Source organism: Macaca fascicularis, chromosome 7 (assembly GCF_037993035.2).
Source record: "Macaca fascicularis isolate 582-1 chromosome 7, T2T-MFA8v1.1".
Lineage (NCBI taxonomy): Eukaryota > Metazoa > Chordata > Mammalia > Primates > Cercopithecidae > Macaca > Macaca fascicularis.
Genome location: NC_088381.1, coordinates 9,555,753 through 9,573,514, shown reverse-complemented (window position 1 = coordinate 9,573,514; position 17,762 = coordinate 9,555,753). Strand labels below are relative to the sequence as shown.

Sequence of the window (17,762 nt, the reverse complement as noted above, 5' to 3'; positions counted from 1 at the left end):
GCATCAGGTTCATACACCACCTCCATGCCCCCCATACCCCATACATGTTGGGTTTGCTTCCACACAGCCTATATTTTAAACTGAGTCTCTCTCAAAACCAGTTACTCTTATTAGAGAGCCAGAGGATTTGGACCTTAGGTCTTAGAGGGTATTGTAGCTACTACATTTTTAAAGAAAAACCCAAAGCGCCCCAGGTTTCTAAAGCCCTGGAGAAAGCTATCAGCCATTATTGTGACTTCAATTAGGTGCACACCACAGAGAAATGAAATACCTTTGGAATGCTGGCATGGTTCAAAGTCAGACCTCGAAGCCTGCTGTTTTTGAATGCTGGGGCACTGTGCGGCCAATATCAACAGCAGGTGGGGGCCAAACCAGAAATTTTTCATTTTTATTGTTATAGCACTTTTATACCTTTTACATACATAATTTTAAAGGCCTGACAAAATCTGAAGCCTGATTATTGAAATAAAATTCATGTATTATTTTCTCCTCTGGCAGGTTCTCAAAGTATTGGTCTTGAGGGTTTTCTCACATAAGAGGGCCTCTTATTTGTGTCTTAACAGTAATACTGCTATAGTTTTAAAATGCTAATGAAAATGTCCACACTCATATAAGTCAGTATCTCATTTGCTATATCGTATTATTCATGGTAGCCAGTTGCCCAAGTGGTCTCAATGAGGCCAAGGACACGGATTCAATTGTAGGAAGCCCAGTTAGCTCCACTCTATTTGCTGTCCAAAGACCCTGGCCCCTTCATTCTGGTTAAAAGCCTCATAAATCTTCGTTCATTTAGCCACAGGGGAGGTAGGCTTCAGCTTTAACTAGCTAGGACTTCCCATGCTTGGAGACACGGAAGCTAAGGGGTCACACTTGATAAAGATAGCCTTCACCCATGTTATTAGCAATATATTAAACTCTACACAACACTAAATCTTTCTCCATTTCAGCCTCACTTCCTAACTATAGGAGTCATCATCCATTTGCTGAAAATGCATTTCTTCCATTAATTGCATTCATGGCTTCGGTCTGCATTGACTCAGGTTTTGCCTAAGGAAAGTATAAAAGGAAATGATGGAAAGAACTGTAGAGCTGAGGAAGCTGACTCTGCTAGTTACCATCTTTTAAAATATCTCACCGTATACACAAGTACTATCTATATACTGACTGAAGATTTATGTATGTTTTTCATTAGCAAAAAGAAAAAAAAAACCACTTTTCCCTGCTTTTTGTTCAGGTGTTCAAATTGTGAAGCTCTTTTACTGGTGATAAGGCAAGAAGATATTGTCGCCAGGGAAGCCTGTGAACAGAAAGAAATAACTCCTGAGATTACACCTGCTTTTGATTTGGTGCCAGTAGGAATGATGGTATACACATTTTACAGAAGTCATTTTTTAATGTTAAGAAAAAATTATCATTAGTTTCCAAGATCTTTATAATAAGCTACTAAATTGGTATACTAATATACCTTTGTCCTAAAACTTGGAAGCCATACCAAAATCCTTGATTCAGATTCCTTTCTTCAATAGAGAGGGGACAGGTACAAAAAAAAAATTTTTCTTTTTCTGATGATATGTGCATTATCTTGCTTACAAAAGCCACAGACATCGCAACTGCTTAACACAGGCAAGGATCCAGTCACTGATACCTTCCTGAAGCTGAACACATGGAAATGTCGTCGTTGCCACCGCCTCCTCCTTCTCCTCCTCCTCCTCTTCTTCCTCCTCCTCCCTTCTTCTTCTTCCTCTTTTCTCCTTCCTCTACTCCTTCTTTTTCACCTCCTTCTTTTTCTTTTTGATATTTTAAGATTGGAGGATTACATTATGAGGCCAAAGTTAATATGCCATTCTGGTGAAAGGCTCCGGAAACTAAATCACTCAAGGGGTTTTGTTCCGGAGGGTTGGGACAACCTCTGAGGCACTGCGGAGATGGAGGCACGCTGAGCACACTTGCGGAAGCCTAGGAGGCAGATCGTCTTGCAAGGTTCCATCCATTGAGCTGATTCATCTTCAAGGAGTCGCCAGTTGGAAAGGGTTGTTAAAGCAATAGATTAAGCCACCAGCATTATAGTAGTTTATTTGCATTTTCCTGCAGGTCAGCCTCTGTTTAAAAGTACATTTATACTGTAATCATTGTGTATAGCAACAGCTTTGACATTAGCAACACAAGAGTTTGAGTCCTGGGCAAAACTCTACCATTTGCATGATTCTGAGCAAATAATTGAAACTCTCAAAGCCTGTTTGCATTTTATGAAAATACCCACTTTTGGGTGTATTTTAAAGATTAAATGACTGGGTGATTAGAATGTTTAGCAGAATATCTCGTACAAGTGCTCAGCACAAAACACCTAGATATTTCTTGCAGATCTCTCCCTGTCCTCCTCCTTTGTGTTGGTTTCCAATGCCTGCCTTTCCGGTCTGTTTGTATTCTTGCCTCTCTTAAAGTTCTATTCTCATTCGATTTTTTTTTTTTGAGGCCTTTACTCACAAAAAAAGACACAATGTTTCTGATTTCAGCAAATGATTTCCTGCCCCAATAAGCAAAACATTCTGGGCCGATCTCATGTGTTGCAAGTTAATGACGAACACCAACACTGGTTTTCCCTGTTTGTTTCCTAGGGAGCTTGTTCTGAGCTGTATTATGTTTGCATCTTTAATGAGAGATGTATTCTGTTGCTATGGCATATTGAAATCTATGACTTCCTCTGGAAGGTGGAATTGTCACCTTCCACCCCCCTCAGGTTTTCCCTTGGGCTTTCTGAGATTGAGATCTAGTGGCTTATGAAACTACACTTAATCAGATAAGTCTCACACTAAACTCAATGCCTTTGACTTCTAATTTCTGCATTTTAAGTCTTCCTGTAATTCAGTGGCACAGATTTATTGAAGCTTCTGCCAGCAACAATCTGCTCTGATTCGCTGCAGTTTTAATAGTTCCTGCTGAAATAGGTGGGCACACAGTGGGTAAGGAGATGAACACAGTTTTGCGTCATTTATTTCAGGTACCAGGCTGAGACCCACATTTCAGTAGGTAAAAATGTAGGTAATTGACTTTCATGCTGGTTGCAGGGTAGTAATTATATGGCCAACTCCCAGGTTCAACTTGTCCCTATAGCCTGTTCTGAGCAGATCTCATTTCCAGTATCTTTGAGTTGGTGAAATTTCCTTTAAAATAATCCAATGAATCTAACAAAGCAAATCTTCGTTCTCTCTGCACTAAAGGACACGCAATTTCTCTTAGTATTCAGAGCTCCAGTGTCCTAGGATGTGAGCTCTGCTTTGCAATTCCTTGTCAGAATGCTGCTGTTGTCGCCAACAAGCATGGCAGAATGCTGTGGACTCTTAAGAGTTCAGGAGGCCTGCAGTGCTGCTGGGTGGCTCCTGTTGCTCTCATCTGAGGTCCAAACAGAAGTCAGAGATCTTAAACTACCACATTTGTACCTTATCATACAATCTGGAATTGAGAATGTAGAGTCTAAGTTCAATGGGTGCATAGACCAGCAAAAATTTACAGACAATTTTCAGCTGTATCATGGGGTTGCCATATTTTTGTGTTGCTTTTAAGCACATTGATAATCAAACTGCTAATTAATGGCTATTACCATTGTATAAAAGAAAGGACTTTTTAACATAAGACAGTAAAAAGGACAAATCTTAGAATTAAGAATAAATTTGACTTTGTGAATAACTCACTACATAATCTCTTTCTTTCTCTGCCTCTCTCTCTTTATCACTCACTCTCTCCTTTTCCTGCAAAGGAGATGAAAACCTCATCAAGACCAGCACTGATTTGGGAATCACCAATAGAGTCAACACCTTACTTGCAGATGATGAAACTAAGGCCCCCTAAGGTGAACTGTGAACTGAATTGATGAAAACTGGGACCAAAGCCCAGATCTCTGGGCTCCTTGTCTGGTATTTATTTTCCCTGCTTTCTTCATAATTAAATTCAGTGTAATGACCCAGACATAGAGCAAGATCCTGGAGTGTCTTCTTAATCATCAAATATTGTCCTCTATAAAGTTATAATGTTTAGTGAATTTGCTGTAGTCGAATTCTTTTAAAAATGGCTAACACATGTGTGAGAATTTGCTAGTGACCACCTAGAGTGCTTGTTCCCTAAGGGTTTATTGACTATTCTTTGAAACTATAATAACAGACAACAACAAACAAAAAAAAAAAAAAGGAAAAGAAAATTAAGATTGGGCTTAATCACTTCATTCACTTAAGTACTTATTACATGTAAAAACACTGTGTTGAGGAGGTTTTGGGATTGGTGAATCTCATGTCAAGGTGGTTTTAGAATAGCCCTTTACAAATGTAAAATATTAATTTACTAAATCGCATGACTGTATTAGTCCATTTTTCACACTGCTGATAAAGACATACCTGAGACTGGGCAATTTACAAAAAAAAGATTTAATGGACTTACAGTTCCAGGAGGCTGGGGAGGCCTCACAATCATAACAGAAGGCAAGGAGAAGCAAGTCACGTCTTACATGGATGGCAACAGGCAAAGAGAGAGAGCTTGTGCAGGGAAATTCTCATTTTTAAAACCATCAGATCTCATGAGACTCATTCACTATCATGAGACCAGCGCAGGAAAGACCTGCCCCCATAATTCAGTCACCTCCCACCAGGTTCCTCCCATGACACGTGGGGATTGTGGGAGCTGCAATTCAAGATGAGATTTAGGTGAGGACACAGCCAAACCTTATCAATGACTTACACGTCACTTGACAATTTTCATATCCTTCCACTTCTTAGTTTCTACCTCAACATTATAGTCTATGACCTCAAACGTTGAGACACCTTAAGCACCCTTTAATTGTGGTTCTTGTTCTTCTCAACCCTTTCAGTATTTGGCCCTGTTGGTTCATTACTATTTCTTGGAACTACTCCCCATCCTTGGGGTCCAGGTCCTAGCACTATTCAGACTCTTCTACATCTCTGACTCTTCCTTCTTGATTTCGTTTGATGACCTCTCTTTCTCATTCTGACATCAGAAATGGACGTTCTCTAAGATTCCAAATTTGAACCTCCTTCATTTTCTGCAGACTCATCTTACCCTCTTTCATGACTTTAGCCACCACAGCCTCTATGCTCAGATCTTTATTGCCAGGTCTTCCAAGTTACAGATTTACTTTTCTAACTGTATGTTGGAGACTTCCAACTGAGTGTATCACATTTCTTCAAATGCAACATGACTAAAACAGAATTTATCCTGTAAGTAAGGACCCTCCCCATGAGCTCCCCTTTTCCAGACCTACTGGCTTCTCCTTCCTCCCAATCTTTCTATCTCTGTTATTGGTACCACCATCCTTGGAGGAACAATAACTGACACTGGCAAGGGAACCAGCAGAAATAATGAGTCACTCAGTCAAGACATCAGGACACACACTTCTCCCTGCCGCATTGACCCTGTGCTGGCTTCCACATCTGAGTTTGGTGTGTGGAAAAAGAAAAAAGAAGAGAACTGACACCTCTAACAAAGAGATGCCTTCAAACAACAGACAAAGGTTATCTAGACCTGAAACACTTCAACACAAAGACAGGATTCAGGAGTTAATGAGAGGAAATGAGCTTTGCCAAGGACTTCTGCAAGGAAGCTATGATTCTCGTCCAATGGGCAGAGTACCTGCCTGGATCAGCACATTGCAGAGTCTCGTCAATTTGGAGCCCTTTGCTTTGAATCCTGGCACCGGCACTGTTTAGCTTTGTGAACCCGAGTAAGATACCTAACCTTGCCGTGTCTCAATTTTCTTATTTAAAAAAGAAAAGCAAAATTTAAAAACAAATTTAAGAGGATGATTGAAGAATTGAAAAGTCAATATCTCTATAAAGTTTTGGGGTTTTTAAATTTATTTATTTACTTATTTTTATTTTTTATTTTATTTTTTTTCTTGTTGTTGTTGTTGTTGTTGTTGTTTGTTTTTTGTTTATGTTTTTTTTTTTTTGAGACAGTCTCACTCTGTGGCCAGGCTGGAGTGCCATGGTACGATCTCGGCTCACTGCAAGCTCCGCCTCCCGGGTTCCAACGACTCCCCTGCCTCAGCCTCCCAAGTAGCTGGGACTACAGACATGTACCACCACACCCAGCTAATTTTTTGTATTTTAGTAGAGACAGGGTTTTACCATGTTGGCCAGGATGCTCTCGATCTCCTGACCTCATGATCCACCCGCCTCAGCCTCCCAAAGTGCTGGCATTACAGGCGTGAACCACCGCGCCCGGCCCATCTATAAAGTTTTTAGAACAGTGACTGGCAATGAGCAGATACTGATTTACTGTCTGGTTTCTCCAAAAGCAGACCCTGATTTGGGAGATGATCCCAGAAAGTACCAGTAAGAGTGAGAAAGTGAGACAGGAAAGGGAAGGAAGCCAGTAAGGAGCAAGTTATCAAGCCAGTTACCTCTGTGCATGAGGAGTCCAGTTCACTGGGGAACTCTGGGAACCAGTGAGGAACATGCACTTCAGAGTCACCCTCAGAAAAACAAGGAAGCTGGGGTATTTAGACGCTAACTCTGGTCAGTCACTGGGTGAAGGCTGCTCCCAGGGTGTTAATTCTCTGGCACTTTCAGCCGGCTCCAGCTGCCAGAGAAAGCCCTTGGGCGGTTGGAAATTGGGCTGCCAAATACTCAACAATGGGAGGAAACCCAGTGTTCAACAAATACGCTATCGTCATCATCACCACTGACATCCAGAGGCAAAACCTATGAAAACGGGCTATTCTGGCTGAAGCTGCAGGAGAGATGTGGATGGTGGTCCCAGGATTTGGCACTGGGTGCCCAGTGATCTCATCGTAGGTGAGGTACCTGAGTCAGCTCTACAGAACCTTAGGGATTCGCAGACCAAGTTGGGGAGCACACTTCTTAGCATCTGTGAATACTGGGAGTGAATCAAAGAAGATAAAAATGGTATCTTTAGCACACCTGTTATAAGGAAAGGAAGCTTCAGATAATGAGTATATTATCACTGGGAGTGATTCAAATGAGATAAAAATCTACCTCTCTCCCTCAAGGAGCTACAACTTAGTTTCAAAGACAAAATATGAACACAGTACAGTAAGGCCAGGCGCGGTGGCTCACGCCTGTAATCCCAGCACTTTGGGAGGCCGAGGCAGGTGGATCGAGAGGTCAGGAGATTGAGACCATCCTGGCCAACATGGTGAAACCCCGTCTCTACTAAAAAAAAAAAATACAAAAAATTACCCAGGCGTGGTGGCGGGCGCCTGTAGTCCCAGCTACTCGGGAGGCTGAGGCAGGAGAATGGCGTGAACCTCGGAGGCGGAGCTTGCAGTGAGCCGAGTTCGCCACTGCACTCCAGCCTGGGCGACAGAGTGAGATTCTGTCTCAAAAAAAAAAAAAAAAAAAAAAACAAAAGAACATAGCACAGTAAGGTAAGCAGCAATGCAAGTTTAGTGTCCAGGGAGTGGAGTAGAAGTTGAGTGTCCAGCAAGACTGCCACTGGCTGGGGTGGTCAGAAGCAGCTCCCATGAGGAAATAGGATTAGGCTTAACCCTATGGCACGATTTCTTTTCAGACTGGCAGAACAGAGGCAACAATACACTGATTGGACCCGAGAGCTCCCCTGACTGAGATGCTGGTTGTCATGTGGAAGGCCTGGGGCCAGGACTGCCGCTTCACGCAACCCCTCAGTTATACTGGACTACGCAAAGCGCTTTACTGAGTGGCGATGCCATTCTTCAGAAATCATCACTCCCAGAGGTAGATCCAACTTTCAGCCTCTCTCCACCCCTGCCCTGCCCTTCCATCTTAAATGTTCTCTCTCAAGTCATCATAATAGCTATCAACAACCCTGTGAAATAGGCGTTTTTACTGCCATTTTACAGATGAGGAGACTGAGGGTCAGGGTTAAGAAATCTCCCTAAGGGTTGTCAGCTAAACTGGGATTTAAACCCTAGTCTATCTAATTTTAAAGCCAAACCAAATCACTGTGCTTTAATGCCTCCAGTTCAAGCAGAGAAGAAAAAAAAACTCTTAATGACTTTAGATTTGAGATAGTCAAATTAGATCCTACAGATTGATCCAAAGCACTTGTATTCAGAGGTTGTTTATTCTTCCTCATTATCCACACAGCTAACGGGTACTACTTCTAAGGCCACACAGCAACTGCTGCAAGCTTATGGAGAGCAGTTTGGGAAGGGACAAAAGAGAATAGATTGAAATCCACTTGAGTGACGATTTCCCTGCCTTGGTCAACAGACGGTACATTTATGGCATTCTTGGATCTCTAGAAGTAGAAGAATTCCTTGAGATCTGAGTTCAGGTCCATTTCCGCCAAATTGCAAGGCTTATTTAGCTATTACTTAACATTCCATCTGTTACCTTTTGCCAGGTTTTTAAAAAATCAAATATATTCGTTACCTGAAGCTTCCTTTCACTATAACAGGTGTGTTAAAGATATCATTGAGGCATTCATTCATTCATTCATTCATTCATTCCCAATAAGACAGCTTAGAAAAGTAGAGAGGGTGGGCCAGTCACGGTGGCTCACGCCTGTAATCCCAGCACTTTGGGAGGCCGAGACGGGCGGATCACAAGGTCAGGAGATCGAGACCATCCTGGTTAACACGGTGAAACCTCGTCTCTACTAAAAATACAAAAAATTAGCCAGGCGAGGTGGCGGGCGCCTATAGTCCCAGCTACTCGGGAGGCTGAGGCAGGAGAATGGCGTGAACCCGGGAGGCGGAGCTTGCAGTGAGCCCAGATCGCGCCACTGCACTCCAGCCTGGGCGACAGAGCGAGACTCCGTCTCAAAAAAATAAATAAATAAAAGTAGAGAGGGTGAAACATTAGCCTTGATGTACAGTTAAGGGAAGAGACATGACCAATAATGACCCTTCAGTTTGGTTTTTCCCTTTTGCAGACACCTGCACTCCCTGCAGCCCAGTCAGAATCCCTTGAGGAAAAAGCCCTGCAAGATTCTGGAGTAGATCACTGACAGGGCAGGTGCAGTCTCTACTCAGCATTCCAGTTAAGTGATTCCTCGCCAGTCTCTGAGGCCAGACGTCCTCTCTCCTTTTTTTAGTAGGTAACTCCCTGACCAGACACTGAAAATCTTTGGGTAAAAATCACAAAGTGATAAAAAAAAAAAAAAAAGACAAATTGGAAAAGATACCTGTGGAGGATATTTTCCAAATACTTTGGAAATCTTTTTGAATATTCTGGGCTCAGCAAGGCACTGGGCTCTCAGGGGCCATCTATGGACAAGGACATTGCCATCCCAAGATTAGAATTGCATGAAGCTAGCAGAAGCTTGGGAAGCTGATGTTGAAAATTTAAGACTAACTCCCTAAGAGGCAGCATTTATTCTTAATTCCCCAGCAGTAACATTGTGCTTTTCTCTAGAAGGAGATACATGGTGATCTTTCTCTGAACTTTAAATGATCATAGTAGACCAGTACCTGTAGTAGTAGTAGTAGTAAGTTAACATTTCCTGTGTGCTGGGCACTATTCTGGTTACATGTATTAAGTCATTTAGTCCAACAATAGCCCTTTGCCATCAGTAGTATTATTATTGTCCACGTTTTACAAATGAGTTAACTGAGGCACAGAACTCAAGTCACTTACCACCCTCAGTTCCTTATCACATGGGCCTCTCCATAAGGTGACTTAGAACATAGCAGCTTGCTTCACTAGAACAAGTATGTGGGAAGATTCAGACAGACAGAGGGTGAAAGCGAGATGCAAGCCTATCTTCTGTAACCTAATTGCAGAAGTGACATCACATCACTCTGCCATATGCTATTCATAAGAAGCAAATCACTAGCCTCAGCCCACACTAACAGGGAGGAGATAACACAAACGGCATGAATATCAAGAGGTGGAGTTCACTGGGACCATCTTAAAGGATTCCTTCCACACGGTCTGATGACAGAGCCCAAGACCTTGACCAAAAGAAGAGACAGGTCACATTTTCCCTAGGCAAACTTGCAAGAACCAAACCTATCTCAACAGAGAGTGCAGGAATGGGGAAGTTGTATCGCAGAGGCCAGCTCCAGCCAGGGTTTCAAGTTAATGAGTTTCATTTAAAGTCACTTGAGCTCCAAGAGTTATATTTTCCTACCTGGCAAACTCAGACAGCGATTCCATTCAGCACCAAGAATAAGGAAAATGAAGGGTTACGAATGATGATTATTTCTCGAATTCCTAATTTAAAGTTAGTGATAAGAGCAGTTAAACTCCGGAACAGTCACCCCTTTCCTCTGTGTTCCTGTCCCTTGTCCTCACCCCTCTCTAATTTTGCGTGTCTCTCTGTGGCAGTTTCTGAGCTTTCTTTGTCTATCTTCCTTTTGTTCCCCACCTTTTGACCAGCTTTCTCTATCTTACTGCTCTGTATTTTTCTTTTCATTTTTCAGTTCCTAGGTGTTGAATTTTTTTAATTTATAAAACTTTTTAGGAAGGGAAAAGTAGACAAATTTACAATAAAGTAGTGCACTGGTCAGTTTTATGTGTCAACTTGGCTAAGCCATGGTCCCCAGTTATTCAACCAAGCACTAATCCAGGCATTGTTGTGAAAGCATCTTGTAGATGTGATTAATATCTACAGTCAATTTAATGTAAGGAAGATCGCCCTGGATAATCTGGGTGGGCCTAATCTAATTAGTTGAAACTGAGGGTTCCCTGCAGAAGCAGGTATTTTGTCCGAAGGCTGCAACACCATCTCCTGCCCAGGAGTTTCCAGCTTGCCCTTCTTGACAGCCGGCCCTACAGATTTGTATGTGCCTAGCCTCCCTGTTACATAATTTCCTGCAGTAAATCGATGTGTGTGTCACATGGGCGTGTGCATGTGTGTGTGTGTGTATTCTGTTGAGTCCTGAATGACATAGCTGGCAGGAATATCCAATAGTTCTGAGAGTGGTCTTTATACTAATAGGGAGGGGGGGAATATTTTCATTTTAAAAGAATTGAATCACTTGAAATGAGTTTTCTCATTTGTGTTTTCAAAGATACTATTTTTTCCCCAGAGTAGAATTCCAGATATCCCTCAAGTCATGCCACGCTGGCCACCTCTAGTTTGGCCTGAATTAGGCCTTGGTAATGTGTCTGCAGTTGGTTTCACCCACTGGGTTCTTGGTCTCGCCGACTTCAAGAATGAAGTTGTGGACCCTCGCGGTGGTTACAGTTCTTACACATGGTGTGTCCGGAGTTTATTCCTTCTGGTGGGTTCATGGTCTTGCTGACTTCAAGGGTGAAGCCGCAGACCTTCACAGTGAGTGTTACAGCTCTAAAAGGTGGCGAGTCTGGAGTTGTTTCTTCCTTCCGGTGGGTTTGTGGTCTCGCTGGCTTCGGGAGTGAAGCTGCAGGCCTTCGTGGTGAGTGTTACAGCTCATAAAAATAATGCAGACCCAAACAGTGAGCAGCAGCAAGATTTATTGCAAAGAGCGGAAAAACAAACGCTGTAAACCACAGAACGTGACCCCACCGCCCGCCTCGGCCTCCCAAGGTGCTGGGATTACAGGCGTGAGCCACCGCGCCCGGCCTGTTTTAATCTTTAATGTGGTAGTAAATATTATTAGATATAACCCACATAAACAAAAGCTCTTTGGGTTCTCAACAACTTTTAAGAGTCCAAGGAATCCTAAGAGCATAAAGCTTGTTGAGTAACCACTGCTGTAGACCACTGATTATGGTCATGCTGAAACAAAAAGTAGAATGTGCCTTTAGGGGTGACTGGTCCGAGGAATTGGGAACAGCTTAGAGTGGCCATGGAACCTAGAGTCCTCTCCCTCTTGCTAATAGCTAAATTCACACCAGAAGCTATGTTGTATATATGTATTTTTTTATCTTCTACAGAACCCAGCAAGATTTTGAATGCCGGATACATACTCTGTAGGTATCAATTGATTTATGTTTATTAATCTTCAATTTTGCAACATGTATTAATTTAGAATAAGGGGGCATCTATCTTACAGCTCAAGAAGATTAATGTCCACTTGAAGGCTAAAACCTGAGCAGTTTGGGAGGCCCACCCTCCCTCAGGCCATTGCAGCTGCCATGTGAGTTCAGTGGGTGAGGGATGGAGGTAGGAGAAAGGTCCATGCCCCATTCAAGCTGGAACCTGTTCTCTGCAACTTGGAGCCTTTCTTTGGTCCGTAGAGCCACAAAGCCCATCAGATTCTGGTATTTTCCTTCAGTTAGAGAAACTGGCAGGATATGACACCTATTTTTACAACATAAGTTCTTCAGTGAAGATTTATGACTGTTGACATAGAACTCAATGTGTCCTCCCTGTATACATGCTCTATTCTAGTACACTCTTTAAGTCCTGACTAGAGTACGGTTACAAATGCTGACTCAAACCTCATCTCTATAGCTTACCAGCTGTGAAAACTTGAGCAAATTTCCTATACTCCACCAGCCTCAGCTTCCCTATCTGTAAAATGGGAATAACAGTAATACCACCTGAAAAGGTTGTGGTGAAAATTAAATGATATAATGTATACCAAGTACTTAGCATGGGTGCCTGACACAGCAAAAGATCTGAAGAAATGTTAAGTACTTTTTTGTGTGAGGCAGAATCATAGGGCTGGAAAGAGACTTTCTGTTCTTATTTGGTCGTTAATATTTAATATGCTAAGCTCTAGAGAGACTAGTTATTTGCCACTGCCCTTGGTAAGAATGGGAATGGAAAAAAGCAGATCATGTCTTGCTTCTTTTTCATCCTCATCAAAGCCCAAGGAATGAAAATAGGAGGAGAAGAATCATTCATTTACTAAAGAAAATATGCCTCCATTTTGACCACCTGCTGTGTGTGAGTTTGCGACAATCCCCTTCCATCCAACAAGGTTGTGTTTATGTTTTAACAGGAGCGTCTCTCGCTAGAGCAGAAAGGACGCGGCATTGGCCAGGCAGCATGTGTGTTTGTTTGCCCTGAGTCCTGGGGCAGCTAGTTATCTTGGGCAGAGTTACTTTTCAGGTCTGGAGCCAGGAAAACACACTCCTTAATGCCCACATGGTTGCAGTGTGACACATAGCTTGGAAGCTTGCCACACCTATTGCAGCTGCTGCCTGACTTGTGTCCCAGGAAAGATTGTCTTCATGAGATATTCTTAGGGATGAATGCTGTAAGAAACGTGCACACCACGCAGGACAGCAGCCACCTAACTTCAGAGGTTCGTCCTCGCACAGGCCCCTGCAGTCTGGGCTATGCCGGTGGTCTGCCTAGGAAACGGCCTTCAGTATGCAGGGGACTGTGAGTTGCCCAGTAACTGCATTTGAGAATCAAAGCACCGATTTCAGGCAGCGATGGGCTGTGTGTCTGGAGACAGGTGTGGAGACTGCTTTCGTGTGCTCCTGCTGAAGGAATAGAAGGCAGCATGAACTCAGACTGAATGGCTGGCTCTGGTATGTGTCTGAATTAAAACCAAACCACCATTTCACCAATGGCACACAGATGGACCCCTGCTTGACACCACAAGAGGAAAACTAAAAATGAAATCAGCCAGAATAACTAATTTTGTTATTAGTTAAAATAATTTCAAAACAAGCAACTCTATTGTTTTAAAAGGGAACATCAAAATAACAGGAAAATTGGAAAGTAGCAATGACATATAATGTCTGAAAATAAGCTAAAAAGAATGCACATTATTTCAGTGAAGAAGAAAAGTCCAAGGAAAAGATACAACAAAACTTTTCGTATGTGTCACAAGCTGTTCCCATCACTACTGAAGACACAAGGGGAGAAAGTGGTTTGTACTCTACTCCTAGGAATCCGGGTTAGACCATGAGAGCAATTGCCATGATAACAGTGGGGAAGCAAACAGGGACGTAATGGGACAATACCTCATGAGAGTCCCTGTGTGTTTGGAGTGGCTCAGGGCCTCCTTTCCATCTTCGGCAGTGAGTTGCAAATAGTGCAGTGCGTTACTTTCTACATAATTATTTAACCTAAGGAAACACTTCAATGATGACCGCCGCCTGCAATGAGGCAATAGCAAGGATTAAAAATAGCCAAGGCAAGTCATTAAAATATCAGGTAGCAAACAGTCCTTAATGAATGAAACAAGTTTTTTGGAAGCAAGGACCTATGACTAGGAAGACTTGGAAAATTGTAGGCTTGTGTGTGCTTATTCTAATTTTCCATTGTGTATGTTTTTGTTTGTAATTCCCTTCCCGCCCCTCAACCATTCAGGGCTAACTCGATTTTAACCCCTCCAGTCTCACACTTCTACATAATTAGGTTAGGTCGCCCTCTGGTGGCACAGAGCTAATCTAGCTTCTGATAAAGCCTGTGTATTCTCTGCAGTGCAATGCCTTAGATTTGAGCTAATTAAATATTCTGTTAACGCTTTCATATGTAGCAAATATAAACTGACACTTTTTAATGGAAAGAAGCAGCAATAAAAACCTAATTACAGTTTCTGTTTCATTTCTTGTAAAGACTTCAGGAAGCAATTTGGAATCTTGAAGAACTTAGGTAATATTGACTGTACTGTCCTATCAGAAATATGTCATTAATAGGGATTCTGTGTTACTGAGATTGATAGCATGTTTGATAAATACGCTTTCACTGTTGATGGCAAATAAAACACTCTGGCTCATAAAGAGATGACCTCAGCCAGGGCAATCTTCATAAACCTACTTGAAGTGGACTTGAAAAATAAAAAGGGCCAACAATCACTGAAAATATACAGGAGGTGAGAAAAAATTTTAATAAGTGAATAATTGAATTTTGAAAATAGTGCAAGAAACAGGCTTAATCAGCAGGCAGGGTGCTAGTGCTGATACCGTCACTATCTAGCTCTGTGGTCTTGCATTCCATCAGATGCACCAATAGCCTGAAGCTAAATTTGTGATTTTTTCTTAAACTGCCTAAAATGTTACTTGTAACTCAAAGAATCTCAATTAATAAATGCTCCCCAGAAGACTATAATCAGCATAGACCCAATAATATATACATATACATTATAAAGGCAATTTAAACAATGAATACCCAGGAAGACTTCCTCAATTATTCGGGATGCACTGGGAAACATGGCAAAAGTGAGCATCAAATTTAACACGTAATAGGCACAGCTATGAGGAGAGAGGCTGATATTTAATCTCAAGCTCAGATTTTGAGGAAAAGGGCTGGCTGTGATGGATCTGGCTTTGATCAGGAGCTCACCCTGGTGTTAGCTCGTGAATATGGTAAATCAGGTGGGATTTGGGGCTGGAGCACGTAGCCCAACAGATGTGAACTGCAAGGACAAACTCATCAATCCTAGGGGAAAAAAAATGGAATAGTTTCTTGCTTTGAGCCCTGACAAATATGTGTTTATGCTACTTCTGCTACTGTTAATAATTAATAGTGAAGTAGATATTTTTCTCACATTGAAATTAGGCAGTATAACTAAAGCCATATTGTTGAGTTAATGTATTCTAACCCATGCCACAAAAAGATTTTATGGCTCTGTAAAGATTTCTTACAAAGAATATGGCATAGTAAAAAAAATTAATCTCAGATAAAAATGCATCTGAGCCTTCAATGTCAGCTACAAAATTCCACAATTTGAAAAAAAAATTAAATTTTAATAGAAGGATTTGAGACAGGAACAAATATCATTAACAAAATACTGTTTTACTGTTTTTGCCTAACGTTTTACGTTTCCAGCATCTTTAAATTCACACATTTACTATTTCCTCCAACACTGCAGGTAGTAGGATCCTTAGTTAATGTTCATTTCATTAACTGGAGAAAGGAATTGAGGGATTTCCCAAGATCACATAAAATATCTTAGAGAAGTCCACATGGTTTTTGTTTGATCCATCTATTCATCTATCCATCCATCTATCCATCTATCCATCCATCCATTCATCTATCCATCCATCCATCCATTCGTCCATCCATCCATCCATTCATCCATCCATACATTCATACATTTATGCATCAGATGCCTATTGAGCAAGTCTGTATAATATATATGTACTGTTACAAGGGTAGCAAAGGTGAATTAGATATAATATCTCTGTATAAAAGGAGCTTGCAATATAGTAGGACCAATAAGACATGTATAAATTTACAAAATAGGCTGACATGGGTGCTTTATACATTCACAGGATTGGAATTTCAGAAGCTAAAGGGATCTTAGAGGTTATGTAGTCCAATTTCCCTCAAGAGTGCATAAATATTCTGTAGAATATCTAGTATCCAGGAATTTTTCCTAACACTCTTAAAAAATATAGCATATACATAATATGATATAAATATAAAAGTATATATTATAAATTATATATGATTACATATTATGTTTTTTAAATATACATATAAAATGATGGACTATAATCTATTAAAACAGTCCATTTGCATTTGAATAGTTCTTATTGAGAGGAAATTTCTGTGATACTAAGCAAAAATCTTTACTTAATTTAATCTCTACTTAGAAAGCTATGCTATTTCTGACACCTTTTTTCTATAACAGGTATTCTTATATTGAACTCATGTACCCCTGGGTTATCCATTTTCCAGAATAGGGCCTGAAAATCTTTCTGCATTCTGGTTTGCTTTCTGTAGAGGAACTAAATTTGTATTATTCTTAAATGTGATGCCTGAATTGGATCTATCTATTTAGAGTATAATGGAGTCACTTCCTCTCATGGTATTTATTATACTCTACTCGTGAATTATGCAAAAGCATGTGCTTTTCTTGCAGCTATAGCACGCTGATCGCTTGTCTTATACTTGAAGTCGACTAAAGCCCCAGGCCCTGCTGCTGCAGCCATCATCCTAGCCAAAGAGAGCACGGTGCGTGCTGGGAGGATAGAGGGGGCAGGACAGGGCTAGTCGAGGAAATGCCTTTCGTCCTTGCTGGGTCTCAGGAACAGAAGCTGGGCATGTGGACAGAGGAGTGAACAGGCCAGTCCTTGTCCTGGGTTTGGGGGCCCAGGCTGAGGAGAAAATGAAAAATGAACTCCAAGTTGAAGGTAGGCCCAAAAGCAAGGGAGAACTAAAAACAAATCATCTGAGGAGCAAGTCAAGTTAAATATTAAGAACCAAAGTGAAATGCCTTCAATAAGGGACAGACAAGGATAAAAAAGCAGGTTTCAGAGGTAGATTTCAGAAAAGTAACTCAAAGCAATTTTAGATCTTGTATGGGTTCACTCCTAGAGGAGGACCAAGCCTGTTCCAGCATCTTCAGATACTTAATCAACATTCACTATGTGCCACGGCCTGGCTAAGCACTGGATATAAAAGATGAAGAACTGGCCGCAGTTGTTAGAGATCTCACAGCCTCCTCTGGGAAACGATGCAACCATATACCTATTCCATAATGTGTTCAGTACCAGGAGGAGGAACACATGGAACTACAGAAGAAAAGCAAATAGCACTGCTGGGTTGTTCAGTTAGGCTCTGGGGAGGAGACTGAGTCTTACAGCATGGGGAGGAGTTAGGCAGATGAAAGCGGTGGGGAAAGAATTTCTTCATGGAAGAGAAAAGTCAAGTCAAAGCCAGAGAATGAGAAACAGCATGATGTAAAAAGGAGCTACTTGTAGTTCAGTGCTGCTGGATTGTCAAGTGTTGATCACTATGGTAATAGATTTTTTTCTTTCCCTGTACTTGGGAAGTTACCTTTAGAACCTAAGTAAAGGTTTTTACATTTATTGATTTTAATATATCTATTACTTGTCTTGCCCTTTTATAGTAGTCTTGGAATATTCTCAAAGTATTAAAGGATTATATTTACTACTTCCCAAGAGCTACAGATCATCTGAAAACCTGATAAACATTCTTTCTCCAGCTTTCTTCTAGCCTTTGAAACAAAA

The 17,762-nt window shown here is 41.4% G+C and overlaps 1 long non-coding RNA gene across 1 annotated transcript; it reads left to right on the top strand.

Moving 5' to 3' along the window:
- The first annotated feature begins 1,162 nt into the window (after positions 1-1,162).
- On the top strand, positions 1,163-14,376 carry LOC135971766 (uncharacterized). The gene is made up of 2 exons (XR_010588003.2): positions 1,163-3,911; positions 7,537-14,376. It is a non-coding gene; the product is annotated as an uncharacterized lncRNA (long non-coding RNA).
- Positions 14,377-17,762: the final 3,386 nt, after the last annotated feature.